Source organism: Malurus melanocephalus, unplaced genomic scaffold (assembly GCF_030028575.1).
Source record: "Malurus melanocephalus ecotype Western Australia unplaced genomic scaffold, MMel_1.1 scaffold_0, whole genome shotgun sequence".
Lineage (NCBI taxonomy): Eukaryota > Metazoa > Chordata > Aves > Passeriformes > Maluridae > Malurus > Malurus melanocephalus.
Window position 1 is genome coordinate 5,732,516 of NW_026623232.1, and position 14,796 is coordinate 5,747,311.

A 14,796-nucleotide genomic window follows, 5' to 3' on the forward strand; every position below is an offset into this window, starting at 1 on the left:
AATGAGCACCAAAGGAGTCAGCAGGAGGCTGGTTTTGTGGGACACTTCACCCCGAGAAGTCATTGTGGAACTGAGGTTTTTTCAGGACTTGTGGATGGATGCCCTTGGTCTATCCCATTGTCCAAGGCCTGACTCTCCCCTCGTTCTGGTGTTCCTGGTTCCCTGCAGGATTGAGCCTTACAATACTGCTGCTATTCTCTGCTCCTGGCATGTGCTTCCCAGGTGCTCATACCCTCCTGCTTCTGCGGCTGACCCTGTGATGACAGCTGCCTGGCTGCCTATCAAAGGCTCCATTTAGACTTAGSCCAAGAGCAGACAGAAGGCAGCAGTGTTACACCCCGAAATCTGACACAGAGTGGCTTGCCTGCTTTTCAGTGGGTCCTTGACAGCCTTTCAGCTCATGTCTGTCAGACCCCTGCCAGGCACACAAGTTCACTTCCAGCTTGGAAGAAGGGGAGAGAGAAGTGACATTTCACCGAGCGGTGGGCACACCGGGGGATGTAGGGAGATAAGGCAGGATCACAGAAGCAACTGAAATCCCCAGCGGATATTGCGTTGCTGCCTGGATTGACAGGTTAAATGTATCGCTGCTCCCTCTGTCCCAGAGCACTGTGCAGTAAGAACAACACTCAATCCTGATGAATCTTGTTCTACATTGGGACCAGTTCAGACATAGCCTGGCAGGAGGGTGTTCATGGGAAATTTGTCTCCAATTTTCAACAGGAGCTACCAATGAAATGGCTTTTTAAATAACTAAGTTCACTTAGCAAACGGCAGCAGTAAATGAACAGAAACACTAACGTGGCCAAGGATGAAATATTAGCATTTTTCAAATCCGTTTAGTGAAGACAGCCCCTGGGCACTGGTTCAGGTCCTTGTGTTAGGGGGCTGTTTGCAAAGCACTAAGCTAACTTACAGCCAAACCCTGTCAGCTTCTTCCTGGAGCTCAGGAGGGCAAAACTTGTCTGACTTGTTGACAAACTAAGTCTGGTCTAAGAACTTAATAGCTTTGCATTTCTTTCATCTCAAGGTACTTAGGACACACTAGTCAAGAGCACGAGCTTCAGGTAGTCTTTTGGCTGTTCCAGACTACAGACAAGGAAAGGGAAACAGTTTTCTTCAAGAGCAAACTGAGGTGACTTGCTTGAAGAGCACCACTTCAGTAACAGCAGATGACCAGGATGCACTGAAAGGGCTCCCTGTTGCATCACAGCAGTGAGCAGCAGTCTCAAACTGTCCTGGCTTGGAGAACCTTCCTGCACAGTTATGAACTGCTCCTGTCCATGGCTCAATTTTTTGGGGAAGCCATTTGTTCAAATGCTAATCTAGCCTTGACTAGTTCATCAGGTCTGGTGAATTGCAGCACAGGGTGGCATGGCTGGAGGTTACTGTCAAGTGGAAGTTTTCCACTCTTGGAAAGATATGGCTGTATCCTTGGGTAAGGTGAAAGTTTTATGGGGAGCCTTTTCTTCCAGGTTATTTGTTCCTACCTGACCTCTACCAGTAAAGCTGTGCCAGCTATGTCATGTGAATAGTGCTTTCAGCCCAGCATCTACTAGAGAAAATCCCTTGTACAGAAGCTAAGTCTCGGGCTCCTGACCTGGGGAAAGTGCTGTTAGCCCTCAGGAAATGGATATCAGAATGGAATGAGGGTCTTTCCAAGGAATTTCTCTGTGTAGTCAGTGGGAAAACACTGGTGACTGATCAATGTGTGACCCAAGCTGTTACCTGTAGGTCCCAGAGCAGGGCACTGCCCCAGCCATGGGTGTCCCAGGAGAGGGGGAGAGTGCCAGTGGGTGCAGGGGATGGAGTTGGTGCTGCTGGGTCAGCAGAAATGAACTGAGCCAATGCAGTAGGGTCAGGAGAGCAAAGGGCTGTAAGAAAGGTGCCTGAGTCTGGCTGGTTTGCAAGGGCAGGGAGAGGAGGTGCACAATGCCTGGGGATGAAATACTAGGCAGACAGGTTGATACAGCAGTAGGGCAGTGGCGTGCTGTCATCCTGCCACCAGTTGGACAAAGTTGCACCAAGACACTGTGTGCCCTGGTGACTTCTCCACATCACTCTGCATTCTCTGCCCACTCCCATACTTGGCAGATGGAGGCACGGCCTTTGTTTTATGCTGTGATCTGTGTCCTTTCTTCCAGGTACTGTCATTCTGCAATACCTCCTGCCAGTTGTTAATGGCTAGACAATTCACCACCCCCCCCCCCNATCTAGGGTGTATTGTCCACTTCTTTCCCTTCCTTGTTTCGCAACCACAGTCCCATTCTGCTGCTTTATTGTTCAGTTCTGTGTGCAGCAGTGCCCCTTGCAGTGCCTACTAAGAGTTTAATAAAGATCTACTACCTGAGTTACCCTTGGCTTTTATAAACCAAGAAATGCAAACAGCATGTAAGCAGCATTCATTACCTTGCACGCCTTCAGCTGCTTATTGGATACACATCCCCCTCCGTCCAGCATCTCTCTCTTTTTTTTAATATGTTTTTTTTTTAATTTGTTTTGATGAATGAGTGACAACCCTGACACCCGATTCGCTGAGATTAATAGAAACGACACAATATTTACGTCGCGCCGACGAGCAATTATCCTGCCATCTATCTTTGAGATTATCTTTCTGATTGAAAACTACTCATCCATGTAATCGGAATTATTTGGAATTAGAAGGGAATTTATGGCCCCTCTCACTTTCCCTCCTATTTGCCTCTGTCTCCATCCTTCTTCCCCCTTCTTTAAGAGGGATCCTTTCCTCCTTCATTCCTTCCATCCTTCCTCCTTTCAGCCTTGTGGATGGAAACAAGTGCTTTGCTGTACAGGGATGGTTGTTTGTGGAGAGGGGGAAGACTGGGCCACACTGTGGCTGAGCAGACACTGGGGACAGTGAGAATACACTGAGACTTGGACAGCAGCTGAGGGATGGAAGRCTCTTCAGAAGGCTGGCAGGGGAAGTGGACATGTGGAGAATGTGACGCTGCTAAGGCTGAGCAGGAGCACTGCTGTGACAGAATAACTGGGGGCACCTCACTTACCTTCATTTTTTCTGTTTTACTCTTCTTTCCTTATTGCTCTCTTTTGAAGATGCCTTTCATTAGCCCACTGCTTCGTAATGTGACCCTTGTGCATTTATTTTATCTAAATATTTTCTGGAAGTATTTTTCCAGGTCACTCTGTGCAGGAGAAGGACCTGTGCTTGTGGGCATCTTCCTGCCTACTTTGAACCTTTTTGTAGCTGCTGCTGGTGCTTCTGTTTTTTCAACAGTCCCTGGAGACAACCTGTTCTCCTCCGGTGTACGTGATGGAGAATGGCAGTCTCACTTCAATGCTGGTGTCCCCTAACACAATGCTGTCTGCATAGAGCTTCTAGGAGATACTCTTGCTGATTTGTCATAGCTTTAGGGAACTGACAGATGGTATAGGACCTGTATTTTTTTTACTGAGAAGAGCTCTGTCTTCTGCATTTTTTTTCAGAAGCGCTGGTGTTTCTCACACTTTATTTGCTTTTCATTTTTTTGCTGGCCTGCAATGCAGAAGAAGCAAGTAGTCATGTTGTGTCAGGTCGCCTCCAGAGGCAGAAGACACAACCCTCCCTTGCTGCTGATTCCAAGACAGGACAGCAAAATTCTCATATGCTTCTTGTCTTCTCTGGAAGCCCATCACTGAGCACAATCCAGTTACTATCTTTCCCCTCTCCTGGGTGAAGACAAGGGTGGGACTATCCTACTACATCTGGAAGAAAAATCTGTGCTGTAGGTCAATCAGCACTGAGAACTACTCCTCTGTAGAATACTTCAAAAACAGTTCTTGATTTTTATTTTTTTTAATTTATTTTTTTGCAAGTGATTATGGCAGAAACAGACAGGGAAGTGGATGTCAGGGGAAGTCAAGCAGCARACACATTTTACATGGATCTAGTAGCATCTGCGTCCTTTGAGAACCACAGCGTGCAAAAATCSTTGGCTCCTGTGAATCCTGATGGAGAATAGAGAAGGGAAGCAATGTAGGTTTCTGAACAAATGCTRAATGAGAGACACAGTCTGAGTGCTGAAGGCATTCAGCCTGAACACAATTGCAGAGATACAGTTTAACATAGAAGCCAGGCTGCAAAAATGTTTGATACAGAGAACAGTGTAAACAGTTAACGACACAAGGATTTGGAAAAGGAAATGTGCTCTGAGGTGCAGTTGCTCCGTCAGCTCGAGAGATGTAGGCCCAGATGGGAATCCCAGAACCTTCCGCCCAGAAATACCCAATGTTGTTATTAATTAGTATGGAAATATTTTCCTTTCTTGAGAGAGGGCTGTTCAATTGCCAGCGGGATACTGGGGGGATGGGTGTGTGCATGTGTGGGGTAGCCTATCAAGAAACTATTAATTAGGTTACTTCCCACTGCTGTTGACATGCTGGGGAAGATGGTTGTTTGTGGGCCAAAATAAAAAGGAAAGAGAAACTGAAAGACTGGGATTGAGAATGAAGAGTACAAGGAGAAGAAAGGAGATGAGTAGGATAAAGCACACAGACAGGAAGAAGTATGTGTAAAAAGACATTCCTAGGATTCCCAAAGCAGAGGATGAGACAAATGAGAAACCAGGATATGGTTAGAATCAGAGGGGAAACTCCTTTGACACAGCAGCAGCTTGGGTTGGACACAGCCACAAAAGGACTGACTGACTCTTCTACCTTGTTTCTGGTTTTGTTGTTCATACTTCCACAGACTTTGCACCAAGGCTTCCTCATGTCAGAGCAGTGATATTTTACATAAACTACCACTACAAAACAGGAGAGAATTCAGATGAGAAACTTCTTTGCTTATAGTTTGCCTTCCTTTGCTGGCTGGGTCTTTTGCTCCCCTTCCTTTGGAATGGGATCTTTATCGCCTTTGATGAATAATCATAAAAATACTAATTGGAATTTTTGCTTGCCTTTCTATGTAGTATTCAACCACCTATTACTTTTATCACGGTCTTTTTGTAGTCTTTAGCTCTATACTTCTGGTCACATACTTCTGGTTCAGCCCTGGGAGAGGGCTGAACACAAGAAAACCCCAGAATAAAACAATAATGTAGCCCTGTATATAAGCAGCAGGTACTGTTTTTGCAGTTCTGAGAGAGTGCCAGAACAAGAAAGAGACAAGAAATATATGTGAGATTATGGGTTAGAATAAGTGAAGGATCTATTCACAGAGGGGAAAGAAAACAGAACAAGTGGGTTACCTAAAAATATCAGTGCAGGCTCCTGGCTACCTTGCAGAGGGAAGAAATCAGTGCAGTTGTGATTATTCAGAGAAAGTGTTTTGGGTTTGTAAAGCAGGAGGAACAGAGTGATAAGACAAAGACATAGGATTGATACCTCATATGGGACCAACACAATCCAGATCTATTTATCCTGTGATCTACSTCTAGAGGATGTAGCCGTCTGCTGCATTTTCTTCCAAGAAACCCATYTAGTAGGAAGTTGCATTAGGAACATGCAGGGAATCTACCCACCCTCCTTGGAGTAATACCGCACAGAAGAAAAAAAGCTACCCAGGTTGCAGCCTACCATCACTACTTCAAATCCTCAAGTTTCCTAAGAGGTCTAGAGTAAATGGGGGTAGTTTGAAACAGAGAAACTGGTAAAAAGAGGCACCAAATCTGRAAGAATAATTTAATTTTGAATTCCAGAAGTTTGTGCAAAATAGTGACAATTTTTCAGCATTAAGAATGAAAAATTATTGTTAGTCCCTGCACATCTTGGGGGCCAAGGAAACTGTTAGCCCTAAATCTACCACCAATTACAGAATCCAGGAGCACTAATGAAGTCCTTGCCTACCMTCTTTCTATGTTTCATGTAAGGCAGAGCAGGGTTGAGGTGGGATGATGCTCARTAAACAAGGAGGGATATAGCAGCACAAGAAGAGTGAAGCAGGAAGAAGCTGAGCACTGCACAGTGAGGGCTCCTGATTCCTTATCAGTTCTTTTTGGCTTTGTTTGGTTGTGGATGCTGTATGTCTGTTTGGTTTTGTTTTGTTTTTAAAGAAAATTAAATACAGATCATTGTGTTTCTTGGAAAAATGTCTTGTCAGTTTAACTTGAATTTATTATTAGGCCTGCTTTTCTAAGGGAGTACTGAGTATGTGATTGCACTGAGTAAGTCTATGCAGCTTTTGAATCTGTTATCTAATTGCAAATGCATTTTGCACCTACTCAGAGTCTAAAAGGTATTAAGTTCACACAAGTTTCATGAAATAGGTGACAGGTAGAGACCTTATTACTATACCTTAGGGAAAGACTGCAGAATGAGCTCATGCTTATTAGAGTCCAGGAAATCCACATGGGACAGGGACTGTCCAAATGCCCCAATTACAGAAGAGTTCAGTTGAGGCTCACATTTTACTGTGAGTGCATCAGAGGATCCATTGGTTGGTCAGTGTCTCACAGATTCTCTAGTGAGTAGTAAGGCATGAGCTTCCTTCTTTCTGGACATTCACAATGCTGCTAATTCATGTGGATTCCCTGGAATTTAGTCAGCGCAGCCTCAGTATAATGCAGTTAAAAAGCTGGTCAAATGCAACAGAGAAAGCTACTGGAAATGAGGCCTCTGTTTCAGACAGAAGATTCTTAAAGGAATAAAGTCAAAGTGCAGACATAAAATTGCTAATGTCTGTGCTGAATGTATCTTCTGCCCTCAACTTTTGGGTGCCCCAGTTTTCATCAGACTCTTTGAATACTGGTTTCACTGTGATTTCGGATCCCTGTATAGTCAACCTGGTAGAGTTCTGGCGTGAATATTACTTTGGTATGACACACTTAGATCAGCATAAGTTCTTTGGAGATGTAAACTAGACTAACATAAATGTGGTTATAGTTACATAACTTTGTTCAGTGAAATATTCTTGTAAAATCATTCCTGTGAAGCGGCATAGTTATAGTTTGCACAAAAATGATATAGACCAGGCCTCAAATTACAAAGTATTTGCGGTAAAAACCATATTTGCATACTTACATGTGCATGATGTTTAGTGTCAAAGGACCACAGGTTCTGAATGCTAATAATAATAATAATAATAGTAATAGTAATAATAATAATACCAATAACCTAAAAGGCTGTCTGGGGAGTCACCACAGCATGTCTGTAATTAGTTGAAGGAAAAATTATCATTTGTGAGGCATCTGGAAACATTAAGTCTCAGAGATGAACAGTACCTGTGTAGTCATCTCTGTCATGGCACAACCTTAATGACATTTTTGTCCATGATCTTCCTTACTTTTTGCTTACTCTGAACCACTAAATGAAGGTAATGGCTGAAGAGCTTTTGTTTGCAATCTTCCCATTACGCAGACCACTGAGTCTGTCCATGACTCACTTAACAATGTTTGCAAGAATAACAGGTAGCATTTTGCAAACATAATGTACCAATGCAGAAACAGCTTCTCTGCACAGACTCGCACATTCCAAACTCATCTGAATAAGAGTTTGCATTTGTGGAGAATCTGGCTGAACAAATCACCTTTGAAGGTGGGAATCAAGGAGCAGTTCAGGGCAAGGGACTGGTGGCTTTGGGTGTCAAGTCTTTTTTGCTTGTTTGCTTTTTAATTAAACTTTTCCAGAGTGAGTAACTATTTATCCAAATTACTGCCACCACTGAGAACAATAGTAGTTAATGTAGAAGACTTGAAAAGAATTTTTCAAAAATGGTGTGTTTTGTTTGATTTTGATAAGAGAGCCATTGAGATTTAGGAGAGTATTTTCTTGGAGAATTTGTTAATACAGTCCAGAAACATGAAATGCCCTTTCATTACAAACAGTCCACCTGGCTCTAAATTAGAGTCTCGTTTTCTGCCTAATGACCAGTGAGAAAGTGAAAAATAAATTAACTTTTTTTTTTTTAAACATGAACCGTTTTCTTTGAAAACTTAAGAAGGAGACATGAAAACATTTCCACAGGCTATATGTTTTCTAACATTCCACTTCAACAAATTAAAAAAATGTGAATTGTGTCTCTGACAAAGTGAGAAAAAAGAAAATTCTTTGGGAGAATGACACATGTAGCACAAAAACTTTGGAGACCAGGCTTCCAAAGAGAAGAAGGGAGTCTGTCCTTCAAGATCCATGGGGTTTCACCAGGTAAATGAATCCCAGGATTTCATGGCAAGGCACGTCATRTATTCAAGAAAGAGAGGTTCTGTTCTTTGTCTATATTACTTAAGGTATATTAACTCAGTGATAACTCAGCTTAGATACAGTCTCATGGTGTTTTGCATTTGAATTAATATAACCTGAATCTCATCTGGATATGAAGTCCACATGAATGAGGCTGCCTGTCTGCTGAAATCGAAACCAGCTTGTTCAGACTATGCTCAAGTAGACCTGTACAGCTTTGCTTTACTCACATACCCTTATTTGCTGTATGGCTTAAAAATGGGGCTTTTGGAGCGCCTGTAAGCTGGCTGCAGTGATGCTGCTGCCCAGCCTCACAAACACACAGGGTGCTGAATCCAACACTGCTGGCACACAGCTTATTATTGCAGAGAGGTGATAAAGGCAGGTTGTGATTTCATGGTGGTTTTTTTTTTTTTCCCAAGCTTGTAAGCACAAGAGTTGTGTGGTACACGATGTGTCAGGAAAGAAGCTACTGTGACTGCTTTATGTGCTCAGTGGGGAGTCACAGCAAGGCAGTGTATGAGTGTGAGAGGCCATGCTGGTGACACATTCCTTAAGGGAGGGAACAGAAGGGGAGCTTGGCCTCACCTCCCAACAGCAGCAGGGCCCTAGGCAGAAGCAATGGAAGGGACTGGTTATTCCAGGTGAGGACAGGTCCAGGTGTGGCAACAACACGGACTGAAGCAGCAGCAAGGGACTGAGCAACCAAATGTCTGCATCTGGAGCACGGGCTCGAGAGAAACCTTCTGCAAGCAGCTGCTTCCAAGGGGCTTTGGGTAAATCCACTTGAGGTTAAGATTTTTCCCCTTCTCACTCTTAAGCCTTGGTGAATGTGATATATTTTTACAGGGGTAGGTGGGGTGGGGAGGAGGAGGGGAGGATGGAGGGCAGTATAGCTTGCTGTGGGTTGAGCTATACCTGGTCTGCAGCTCAGGTTCCAGCAGCTTTAAATTCCTGTAATGAACTGCGGRACACCTTTGTGCCCAGAAGTGGCCCATAGCACCTCCAGGAGCATAGAAGAGGAGGAGGAGTGGGGAGAAGGCTGCAGAGGCATTACAAGGGGATGGTCTCCATGGCACTTGCTAGGATTGCTAGCAGAGAGACTGTAGGATTTTTTCTCTTTCTCAGCCTCATATTCTGTTGGCTGGCAGCACAAGGCTCCGTCCGGCTGTGGGGACAGCAGTGATCCACTTGTCTGAGCACTTGGCACCTTATCCTGGTACTTCCTGCCACTGCCACTTCTCTGCTGGGCCCATTTGTGTGTCCTTTCCTTCATGTTCTCTCAGTGCAAAGCATTTTCAGACCAAACCCTGAGTGACTGAAACAAGCAGTAAAACTCTGCAGCTGCATAGACTTCCCTTGAAGTTTGTCCCCTCTGTGTGCTGTAGCCTTGCCTTCATCTGGGATGAGCTCGGTGCTGAGGAGCTGAGTTTCTGGTTGCCTGGAGAGCAGAAGAAGGGAATCCTAAATCCTTTTGTGAAACCCTTCTTTCTTGCACATGTGGGTAACTACATTTAAAGAAAATGCTCTTACCATTTTTACCTTCCCTCTGTCCACTCTCTTAAATAGGAAATTCTCTGAGTTCTGAGGTGCTCCAGRCTGCAGAGCAGGAAGGGTCCAGGTTGAGAGAGCTTTCAGAGGTGACTGGCGGCACTGAGATAAAGAAGTCTTGAGGTGATGGAATGAGGAGGCAAAGGAGACTGCAACAGAACTGCAGAGAAGAGGAAGAAACCACCTCATTTATTGCTAAGCTGAAGCTGAGCTGAAGTTCAGAAGGACTTGCTATGGTTAGCCTAAAGAAAGAGAGATAAGGGAGAGAAGAATACTAACTGGGTTTGTACCTGTTTGACGTTTTACAAGGGCTTAGAGCCCTCTGCCAAAGGCCTGGCAGCCATGCAGCAGGCTCAGAAGTGGTTTCAGATGGAACAGAGCTGAGAGGCTTTAGCTGGAAATGCAGATTCCCATTCCCCTAGAGGAGCAAGGAAACCTTCTTATAGCTTTATATGCTAGGGTGGCTTTTATGGGGGTAATGCTTAGCCAGCCATTTTGTGTCTGATTTATTCACAGTGAGGGAGTGATATTATGGTGGCAGAACTCCACTGCGAGCAAGGGAATTGAGGCAGGCATCTGCATACACTTTGCTGTGCCTGTGGAAGTCACRCATGCCCTCAAGCGCTTCCCAAACACTATGGTTTCATTTCCTCATCACTCAGGAGCTGTAGGTTGGGGTTTGGTGGAAGAACAGCCTCTTCCATAATATCAAGATAGTCTCTAGCACTGTTCAGGGTTATTTTTGGTTGTCTATCTTCTCCTACCTGTCCCTGTGGCATGTCCAGGCTGGCACAGATGTCCCAGCAACRTCAGCCAGAGGTTGCCTGGCCAGGAGCCCTTGTTTGCCCAGGTCTTGAGTACAGAGGGAGAGGTACTGAATAAAGCAGATTTTTTTGTCTATTGTGAGACACTGTGGTGGGCTGACCTTGGCCAGCTGCAAGCTGCAGTTCCTTCAGGAAATATCCACCTGCTGCACTGCTCCTCAGCAGGGCCGTGGGGGGACCGTCTGCTTCAGCATCTCCTCCCCGCCTGCTCTGACCTGTGTACCTGTGGGGCTGTTYCTCACTCCTCAGTGCCTGTGCAGTCTTTTCTGCCCTTTCTTAGACATGTTTTTCCCTCAGGCACAGCCATCTTGGCTGAGGGGCTCAGCCGTGCCCTGTGGTGGGCGGGTTGGAGCCATTTGGAGTGGGCCATATCAGGCACAGGATAGCCCCGGCCTGTCCTCACACAGCCACCCACAGCCAGCACCTGGCCACCGACACCTGGTGTGGACAAGCTGAGTGGCACTGGGCTGATGATATTTTGACAGGGGTAAGAGCTGCATCTTCTCCTTAGAGTGGTGACGGTGCCACCCCCAGGGCAGGGTTGAGGGCTCTTTTAGATGCCAGGAGGCCGGGAGGTCAGGCACRACTGAGATCAGTGGTGTTGCTTTGGAGGGGACTCATGCAGGGCCTGCTGCAGAATTAGCCTTTCCTCACTTCAGAAGCTGCAGAATTTGCATGGCACCTTGCTTTCTTTCAAGAGCTCTGCTGGACTGTGCCAGCCTGCCGGGGTGTCCTCAAGGGGAGCGGAGGAAGGTGAAACCCCTCAGCTTGTGTGTAGAGGGCTTCTCCTGGGAAAGCTTATTCCTCATTTGGGTGTCTGCAGGCAGAACATCCCCTTCCTCTGAAGAACTTCATCAGTTATTTCCCTTAATTTTTATTTTTAAAAATATGTCTTTTAATCAAGCAAGACACACAAGGAGTGTGGAGCCTTTCCCTGGAGAGGAGAAGAGACAGTGCTAATAGCCCCCCTGACACATAAATTTGGAAAATGGTGGTGCTTTTTCAGGGGAGCTGAGCTAACATTCTGACTGTAAGGAGTTTAGATCTGGAGCCAGACATCATGGTGAGGCCTGTCTGTGGTTATAATATAGTTGTTTGGGTTTTGTAGTTCTCTGAAGGAATCTGAACTAAGAACAAAACAAAAACCCAAGGGGAAGATGTTTCTGGCAGTCCTGGTCTCTATTTGATCTGGCACTAGAGCTGACTTAAATCTCACTWTGTCCTCCTTCTCCTGATATCAAAATTGCTACCAGCTCTATTATGACACCTAYCATGCTTCCTCTCCGTCACCACCAYGCCAAGGTCACTGAGAAYATGAAATAGTATCTCTTGYCTGAAGCTGACCGTAGTAGGTTGCTGGGCTGCTTTGAGATTTGTCTGAGTGCGCAGCTAATGCCCTGCCAGCACAGGTGTGGACTTGCTGGTGCTAAACAAGGTCCTGAGTAAGTGGTACAACAACAGTGATGAGTTTCTGCAAAGCATCTGCAGCAAATGGAAAGTGCAGACGGTGCTTGCCCCAAGCGGTGTAATTGACAGCCCAGCGCTGGAGGAATGCATTGCAGTGTGCTATTGGGGGAGGATGGTGGTGCTTTCCAGTGAGTGAATATCGTAGTTACATAATTTAGGCACAAATACATACAAGAATTTTTATTCTGGTGGTTTTTTTTTTTTTTTTAATTTTTCATGGGTGTAAACACAGAAGCCTTTTAGGTAAAGGCTGTGTAGTAGTAGTGAAAGTTTAGTATGGATCTAAGTGAGGTAAGAGTAGAAGGGACCATATTATCATGAGGTATGTGATAGACTGACAAAAGTTGTGTATATAAATGTAATGCAGCGTAGATTGTCCTAGTGCTTGCAGGCTTTTGTTAAATCCTTACAGATTTTATTTCTCTGTGTACGTGTAGAACTGAATGCTCAGGCCAAGCTATTTTTCATTAGTGCATTGTTATTACCGGTGGACTCAGAAAAACAAAGGAGAGGAGCATTCTTCTGTGCTTGCTCTTGTTCTTCTTAAAGCCAATGGCTTAACCTCTGTTTGAGCAGCCACAGATGGTGCCTCTCAACAGTCTAATTCTGCAGATAGCTATGCCAGGTGAAGACTTCTCTCTGCTCACAGGTCTGAAAATGAAAGAATAGATTTAGGTGCTGCCTAATCCAGGAAAGTTCCTTAGTGCTGGCCTGACGTTTTACTTGCAGCTATTTAGGAAGTTTGCAGGATCCCTTCTGCCAAAGAACTCTTAGAGCCCAAACCTCCATCTGTCCAGCAGCTGGACGGTGCTAACAACTTTATCTGGAATGGCTAAATCTGGTATGGGACTTGTGTTAAAATCTTAGTAGTTTTCACATTCCTGAAAAGTAGCAGAATATATAGGAACTAAAGAAGGAGCAAAGCTTACAAGAGTATTAACCAAGCAGTGTGGCTTTCCCTGCTGATGACAGAGACTTGACATGGCAACATGGCATGTACCATCCTGCAGGATACATGAAAAAACTGGATGCAAACATATTAACTTTGGGTTCAATGTGTGCAAGAAAAATGTCCTGCTATGGATATTGTCTGCACAGAAAAAGAATATTGAAGCAATATGAAGTTTATTGCATTAAAATCAAATAAGGAATTAAAACAACTAAACTCCTTGCAATAATATCAGCATTTACCTCTTGAGCAATTGCTGKTTTTCAGACTATCTACTTTGTATCACAATGCATGGCCTGTTTAACTACCTATTAGATCTAGGAGTTGTACCATATGTGCCAAGCATCCAGAAGAGTTGCTACTCAAACTTTTTCATTCTTGTATCTTTTACTTCTTGACTTGTAATTTTCATAGTCTTGGAAAAGGTTTGTTGGTTTGGGTTTTTTTACATTAATTTCCTTTCTGTAAGAAAAAACAAACAAACAAAACCATTTTATAGCATCTTTTTTGGTGTGTAAGTAGGCCCTGTTTGAAATCTGTGCAATTCACACCTCACTAAATCCAACAGGGTACTAACATAGCTGTTCAGAAATTTGGGATTTGTGAGACTTTTTCAAAGYAGTGTGACTCTGATGAAGAAACTTTTTATTGTGTTTAATAATTTGCTAGTTTCTGGCTAGCCTTGGAAACTGCAAAGCTGACTTCCAGTTTATCTTTTARTACTTATATTCATACCTGCATTTCCTGATATAAAAGCAGCAGTGACTCTAAGCTTACAACATGAAAATCAGATTTGCACCAAAGCATCTTGAGGCTCACAGGAGAAGGAACAAAGATTATCTGTGTGCTTTAGTATACAGGTGGAGGGAATTGGAAGATTCCATTAATTGGGCCAGTATATTCAAGCTTCAATGGCTTTTGCTTTGGCCCTATCTTAAAAAAGATATTTGTGAATTTTTGTTTGTTTTTGTCATTAAAAGGAAAGTATATTTTGCATTCCTCTATAATGGCTTGCATGCAGGGGAGTGAATTCTGCCCAGATTTATATGTGCAAGGCTCAAACTCTGAGACTTGTGCACAACAGGTGCATGATCAAAGTGGCCCTAGAAAGAAGCATTTTGAAAAAATATCTTCTCAAGCAGCAATTAAAAATTGTGCTTGCACGCAATGATGGCTTTTACTTGGGTGCCTCAAGGAAAGAGGTAAGCCTTTATGGACCCTACAAGTCACTAATGTTGATTTTTTTTATTATTATTTTTAATGTAACTGAGGGTGTTTTTGAAATCTTTTGGMTTTCTTTTTCAGTGTTTTGAGTGGGCATTCAGTCTCATGGCCTCTACTCTTGGATTCTTTCCCTGCCTCACCCTGAGTCTGGAGTCTGGAATTATGTGGTGTTTGTGCACAAGGGTGCTGGCAGTGGGGGTGGGGAACTCGTGTTTGAAGTTTGAAGTTTTATCTGAAGCAGATCTTCTCTGGATTGCTGGGTATTCCACTGGCAAGCAATTAAAGTCGTATATCCTGCTGTCTAAAGGCAGAGAGGAAGGATGGAGGAATGCTGACTCCATTCAAGGCTCATTCACACAAGCTAAATGTGGCATGTTGTCAGGTCCTCCTCTCTTCATCCTTCAAGCAGAAAGTGGAAGAATGGGGACTTCCCAGGACTTCTTCTGCTGTCAGATATGGAATGTCAATGATAAGCACTGGACATGGACCTAAGAACTGAATAGACTTTCCCAGCTACCTGCTTGAGATGTGCCCTAGAAGTCTTTGTGATTTARGCTCCATCATGGTTTTCCCTCCAGAGCATCAGTTTGGCCCATGACAATGTAAGGGGGCAGGAATGATGCATTTCTATACAACACAAGGCTT

At 44.2% G+C, this 14,796-nt stretch overlaps 1 protein-coding gene across 2 annotated transcripts in view; it reads left to right on the top strand.

Annotated features, from left to right (window-relative positions):
* Window positions 1-8,786: 8,786 nt before the first annotated feature.
* Window positions 8,787-14,796, top strand: part of ESRRB (estrogen related receptor beta) — a 134,019-nt gene continuing 128,009 nt past the window's right edge. Inside the window, exon 1 of one of the 2 annotated variants that reach the window (XM_057377343.1) lies at window positions 8,787-8,912. The gene's annotated coding sequence lies outside the window, so the exon portion shown is untranslated. The remainder of the gene's footprint in view (window positions 8,913-14,796) is intronic. The other variant, XM_057377179.1, reaches the window with a different exon arrangement.